This window comes from Hyperolius riggenbachi, chromosome 6, assembly GCF_040937935.1.
Source record: "Hyperolius riggenbachi isolate aHypRig1 chromosome 6, aHypRig1.pri, whole genome shotgun sequence".
NCBI lineage: Eukaryota > Metazoa > Chordata > Amphibia > Anura > Hyperoliidae > Hyperolius > Hyperolius riggenbachi.
Window position 1 is genome coordinate 371,656,534 of NC_090651.1, and position 6,744 is coordinate 371,663,277.

Below are 6,744 nucleotides of genomic sequence, written 5' to 3' on the forward strand. Positions count from 1 at the left end.
CTTATGTCATTTCTTGTTATGGCATGTCATTGTGTTCTTTAGAGCCTACAATTATTTTCCAGAAACATCCCTATAGTTATGTTGTTTGTTCCTAAAACATACCATAGTCCATAGACATAAAACATGAACATATATCAAAAAAACTAAACTGGATTTCCTATTTTGGAATGTTTGAAAACAGAGATTCAGCCACAATCACCTATTGGTCCTCCAGTCCACACTAGCAGTGGTAGACAGTAGTTCGTACAATTGAAACATGAAGGACGGCACCAACTGTAAAGCCATGATATGTAGTTGTACCATCCTAGGACTTGTACTCAAACCTTTGTGCTCTCAGTTAAAAGGAATCCACACATTTGAAGATGAAACAACTTGGTGTTGAACGACATCCCAATGTTTATTCAGGTCAAATGACAAGCAGGCCCGCTCCGCCCATGATGCCAAGTGAGGCGACTTCCTCATGCGGCAGAAGTCTGGGGACAGCACCAGGCAGAAACAGGAAGTGAAGAGAGTGCCTGGCTAGTGGCTTACCTATACTGGGGGTAACTGTATCTGGCTAACCTATACTGGGCGGAACTGTACCTAGCTACCCACACTGGGGGCACCAATAACTGGCTACCTGCCTATACTGAGGGTGTTTTTGGGGGGCTCACCACGGCTATAACGTGCGGTGCAAATTGTCGGGTGCTGTGCGATCATTCCAATTCAAACTATGGGTCATCAGACCTGCAAGCAGGGCAGCCGTTCTTACGACAGCCTGTACTCATGTGGAACTGTCGTCGGTACGACCGCGTGGGTGGGTCTGACGACCCGTAGTTTGAAAAATGTGTACGCACCTTTAGCCTAACTACAGGGATTGTTTTTGTTTAGCTACAGTAACAAGCTTATCTCAAACAAATAACAGAAAGCTGCTTATTTTGGATAAGACAAGGAAACTATGACCAGACGGTAAATAAACCCCCCCTCCCTTTGGAAGATGTGTTCCCACTACAGCGGACACTGACTTTTTTTGTCCATTTTTCCGCATCGCAAATTTGCTATAGTGATCCCTATGCCAGTGGGTATACGTTTGAAGAGTAAGTTAGTTAAATTCAAAGTGTACCTTGGGGAAAATGACTATTTTATGTGATATGCTGCTACACAGCTGCTTCTTCCGGGCTGACGTAACTTCTGAACGGGTCCTTCTGCATGGTAAGCCTCCCACCTTCTCAGCCTCTTCACGGCCTCCTATTGTGCACCTCATCAGCGGTCTTCTCCGCCACTGTTCTGTTCACCGCTCACTTCCATCCTACTCTGGTCTGCCTTTTCCAGCTCAGTCTTTGCACTATACCTTCATCTTGGCACACAGCCTCATTACTTTTCATCTTTTCTTCCCCCCCAGGGGGTCACTCATCCCTTTCCTAGTCAACTTTCATTGGCTCCATTTCTCCATTGATCTTTACACACTCTGTGCTATATTCAGTATTTGCATATTGGAGGGCTCAGCACTTTTAACAGCTGTAGAATCAATACATATTGATATTGTGTCATGTGCTCTTATATTATGGTTGCTGTGCACTTGTGCAGTTGATTACTGTTCAGATTACTCAATCAACATTCTGTTTTGATTTGACATTGTAGCATGCCACCCCATGTATGATTTTAAGTTTTTTCTTAATGGTTTTTATTGTAATTTTGGTACTTAAAGTGAACCTCCGGACTAAAAATCTACTCAGCAGAACTGAAAAGGCTTGGTGTTTCTTTAACAGCTTCACAGCATCAGAACTTTGTTTTTCATACCTCAGCCTCATTTTTAGCTGCATTTTTATCTAAGCTCCTCCCATCAAAGAAAACTGCCTGGGCTTTTTTCCCCTGATGCGGTGCAAAGCATGATGGGATTTCCTATGTTGTTGTTCACGTTGCCTAGCAACTGGGAGGGGTGATCAGGACACAGGACAGTTGGAACTGTGTCTCATGCTCCCTGTCACCTCCTTTCAACCAAAAAGATGGCTGCCCTCATGAAATGAAACATTCGCCTGTTCTTCTAAAACAGGGTGGGTAAGAGATTATATTACCTATCTATTTTAATTAACATAACTAATGTAACTTAATGACAGTATGTTTGTTTAGTTCCTCTTTAATAAAGATTGATCATTGCTAACTTTAGTTACTCTGAAGTGGTACGGTTTTGTGCAGGACTGCTGTCCATTGATTTTGTCTTGTGGGATGGGTCCTAAGGTCATGAAGGGCACCAAGGTGGTGCAAAGGAAAGGGTGTGGACAAAGTTTCACTTTGCTGTAAAAAGTTCTTACAAGAGTCATACTTACAGGAAGATAGGAGAATGAACAGGAAGGCCAGACATGGAAATGCCATGATTCACTTTTTGTGGAGGTGTTTTTTAACAAGAAGGGCTCCTGCAGAAGAGGAAAGGTAGATGAAAATCTTCAAACCACAACTTCTCTGTTTCTGCAGATAATTACTTTTTAAAAATTCCATGTTAAAAAAAATCCCCTTCCTTTGGCTGAAAGATGGTGAAAATTTTTTAAGGGCTGGTTCACACGGGCGCCGCCCTGCGTTTACTGCCGGCGTTCGGGACTCGGCGTTAAACACTACCATTCAAGTGAATGGGAAAGTTTGTACCGGGTTTTTATCGGTGTTTGCACGAACGCAGTGTTCCGATCCTGACTTTCCCTGGCGTTCGAGGGGACCCTGGCCACTACATGTAGCATCCTGGGACAGTTAACCGCTGCGGCTAATGTCCCCCTGTGGGGGAGAAAAACCCAGACTGCAACTGAATGCCAGGGAAAGCCTTTTGCTGTGCAAGTCAAATGAAACACTGCTGCTCTCCTACCTCCCCCTCCTCACTCACTGTCAGACTCCTCACACAGCACAACAAGCTGCTTTTCCCTAATGATGCTCTCCTGCCTCCCCCCTACTCACTCACTGTCAGACTCCTCACACAGCACAACAAGCTGCTTTTCCCCAATGATGCTCTCCTGCCTCCCCCCTCCTCACTCACTATCAGACTCCTCACACAGCACAACAAGCTGCTTTTCCCCAATGATGATCTCTTGTCCTCGCTCTCCTCGTGTCTTCTCCTACTCTGACTGCATGCTGTAAGTGTAAACACACAGTACAAACATGCCGCCCCTGTAATTTCTGTGCCTGATGCAAGTGTTTCACCTTGGTTTATGAGAGAACCGGCCCTGTGTTCAGTGCAGTAATGTTATACTGCAGGGGGTGTGTAAGGGTAATTTGCCGGACTCCAAATTACACCTCCTCCGAGTTGCGACAACTCGGAGGGGTAATAGCATTTAACGCCATGGGGGATTTGAGCTGAAGCAGGGGGGGCCATCATTCAGCACTGCTTCACAGCAGAGCACTCTCTGTTGCCCATTTGCTGGCTTTCAACAGGGCAGTTTCTAGGCTAAATTGCGCCCAGGGCCAGGATGTAAAAATTGTGCCCCTCCCCCCGCGGAGCCAGGTATACAGTAGGTGCCCCTAGTATAAGTTAGCCAGGTCTAGTTGCCCTCAGTATAGGTAGCCAGGCATAGTTGCCCCCAGTATAGATTAGGTAGGTAGGTGCCTCCAGTATAGGGTAGCCCATATAGTTGCCACCAGTATAGGTTAGATAGGTAGGAGCCCTAGTATAGGTTAGATAAGTAGGTGCCCCCAGTATATTTTAGATGGGTAGGTTCCCCCAGTATAGGTTAGATAGGTAGGTGACACCAGTATAGGTTAGATAGGTAGGCACCCCCAGTATAGGTTAGCTAGGTAGGTGCCTTCAATATAGATAGCCAGTATAGTTGCCACCAGTATAGGTTAGATAGGTAGGTGCCCCAGTATAGGTTAGATAAGTAGGTGCCCTCAGTATATTTTAAATGGGTAGGTTACCCCAGTATAGGTTAGATAGGTAGGTGACACCAGTATAGGTTAGATAGGTAGGTGCCCTCAGTATAGGTTAGCTAGGTAGGTGCCTTCAATATAGATAGCCAGTATAGTTGCCACCAGTTTAGGTTAGATAGGTAGGTGCCTCCAGTATAGGGTAGCCCATATAGTTGCCACCAGTGTAGGTTAGATAGGTAGGCGCCCCCAGTATAGGTTAGATAGGTAGGTTTACCCAGTATAGGGTAGATAGGTAGGTGCCCCCAGTATAGGTTAGATAGGTAGGTGCCCCGAGTATAGGTTAGATAGGTAGGTGTCCCCATGTAGGTTAGATAGGTAGCTGCTCCCCAGTATACTTTCGATAGATAGGTGCCTCCAGCGGTGGGGGGAGCGGGCATAGCGTAGGTACATCTCACCTCACTCACGTTATCCCCTGCAGCCTCTTTCTTCTTCCTGTTCCCGGCGTCTGTCGCGTTGGTAAGAGCTCCCTGCTGTGATAACTGGGGATGGCCCTGCTTAGGGGAACTCATGCAGAAGCATGTGATCAGTTTGATCAGCTGATAGATTTGTAAGGTTCTGATTTGCTGGTCCTGATCATGTGTTAAACCAGGAAGTCATCACAGCAAATCAGGACCTTACAAATCTATCAGCTGATCAAGCTGATCACATGCTTCTGCATGAGTTCTCATAAGCAGGGCCATCCCTAGTGATGACATGCGGTCACATCATCACAGGGAGCGCTGTTACCATCATGACGGATACCTGGGGCAGAAAGAAGAAATATGCTGCGGGGGATCACTTGAGTGAGGTGAGATGTAACCACTACACTATGCCCGTTCCCCACGCCCACCTCCTGTCGTTCAATCCGGTGCCCCTGGGCGATTGCACTATTTGCAAGCCTGTAGAAACAGCCCTGGCTCTCAATCATGTGACCCACATGGGGTGTGAGGATCAAGGGGGCCCCATGCTATCATTTTCGCAGGCGGCCCTATTAAAGGGGCACTATGGCAAACAATTGTACAATTTAAAATATGTGCAAACACATACAAATAAGAAATACGTTTTTTCCAGAGTAAAATGAGCCATAAATTACTTCTCTCCTATGTTGCTGTCACTTACAGTAGGTAGTAGAAATCTGACAGAAGCGAAAGGTTTTGGACTAGTCCATCTCTTCACGGGGAATTCTCAGGGATTTATTTATTTTTAAGAGCACTTAGTGAATGGCAGTTGCTCTGTCCAACTGCCAAAAAACTGTGTAGCGAGCTGGGAAGCTGGCCAGCATCATTGTATAAATACTTTATAGGGAATATCTTTATAAATAATAAAAGCCTTGCTGAGAATCCCCAATGAAAAGATGGACTAGCCCAAAACCTGTCACTTCTGTTAGATTTCTACTACCTACTGTAAGTGACAGCAACATAGGAGAAAAGTCATTTATGGTTCATTTTACTCTGGAAAAAACATACTTCTTATTCGTCTTTTTGCACATATTTTAAATTTTACAATTTTTTGCCATAGTGCCCCTTTAAGTCTAGTTACGCCCCTGATTATGTACTTTGCATTATACAGTGGAACCTTGGGTATCAAGCACTATTTGTTCCGGAAAAATGTTTGTAATCCAAAGCGCTCTTATATCAAAACAAATATCCCTATAAGGATTCATGGAAACTCAAATGATTTGTTCAACAATCCAAAAACAAAGAAAAATATTTAATACAAAGTACTTACTGTATAAAGTAAAAAAAACAAAACTATATATATATATATATATATATATATATATATATATATATATATATATACACATATATATATATATATATATATATATATATATATATATATATATATATATATATATATATATATATATATATATATATATATTGCTTTTTGCCTACTTTTGAGGCTTTCATGGAAATGTGACATTGTACACTCAGATTAAAGTGGACCTGACCTCTTGCACAGGACAGAAGGAAAACATAAAAATGCACCCTGTCTGTGTCTTTATAGAGTTTACCCTGTCTAATCCTCCCTCATCTGTGACAAATCACAACTGAAATTTGATCTCTCAACTGTGTCAGGTGACTCCCTTGGCAGAGCAGATAATTTGTAAATACAGGATGTTAACCCTATGGCCTTGATTCATCAAGATTTATCGAATCAATTACCAACAGCTCGGTAAAATATTGAACTCGATAAGTTGATTTTAGCATTTATCAAAGTTATCTACAGCTGTTAGCGAGCATTTGGTAATCATTCGGTAATGATGCGATAAAACGGAAGAAAGTGCTATTCATGAAAGTGGGCGTGGTTTAGCGTTACATTTAGGATTAGTTCTCTCCTTCACTGCTCTGTCGTTATTCCCGTCAGATCATTGCTGACAGAGAAGGTGGAGCCATTTGAAGTGGTTATGTATCAGCTGAGAGTGATTCAAAGGCGCAGAAGGGCAAGAATAAGGTCTAGAACTACATCAATTTGCAAGAGAATGGATTTATTTGCTATAACAGGACATCAGCATTTCTCTTGAATCATCTTGTAAGAGAACACAGGCAGTGCCAGGGTTAACTAATTTGCTAGCTGCACTACATTTTTTCAGAAAAGGCTCCTATCAAGCCGCAGCTGGCGAAATTGTGGGAGTGTCCCAAGCCACTTCCAGAATCCTTTTCCAGGTGTTAAGCCCTATTCAGAATGTTGCTACGTGGTGTTCAAAGGACTGCCTTTTACCCACAATTCCATTAGAATCTTATGGCCTTGTGATAAATTACTGCTGTAAAATGGAAATATCGACACGTAACCGAATGGTTACCGCATTGTTATTGATATTTTATCGAATTCACACCGAATGCGGAAAAACCTTGATGAATACAACTAGAAATC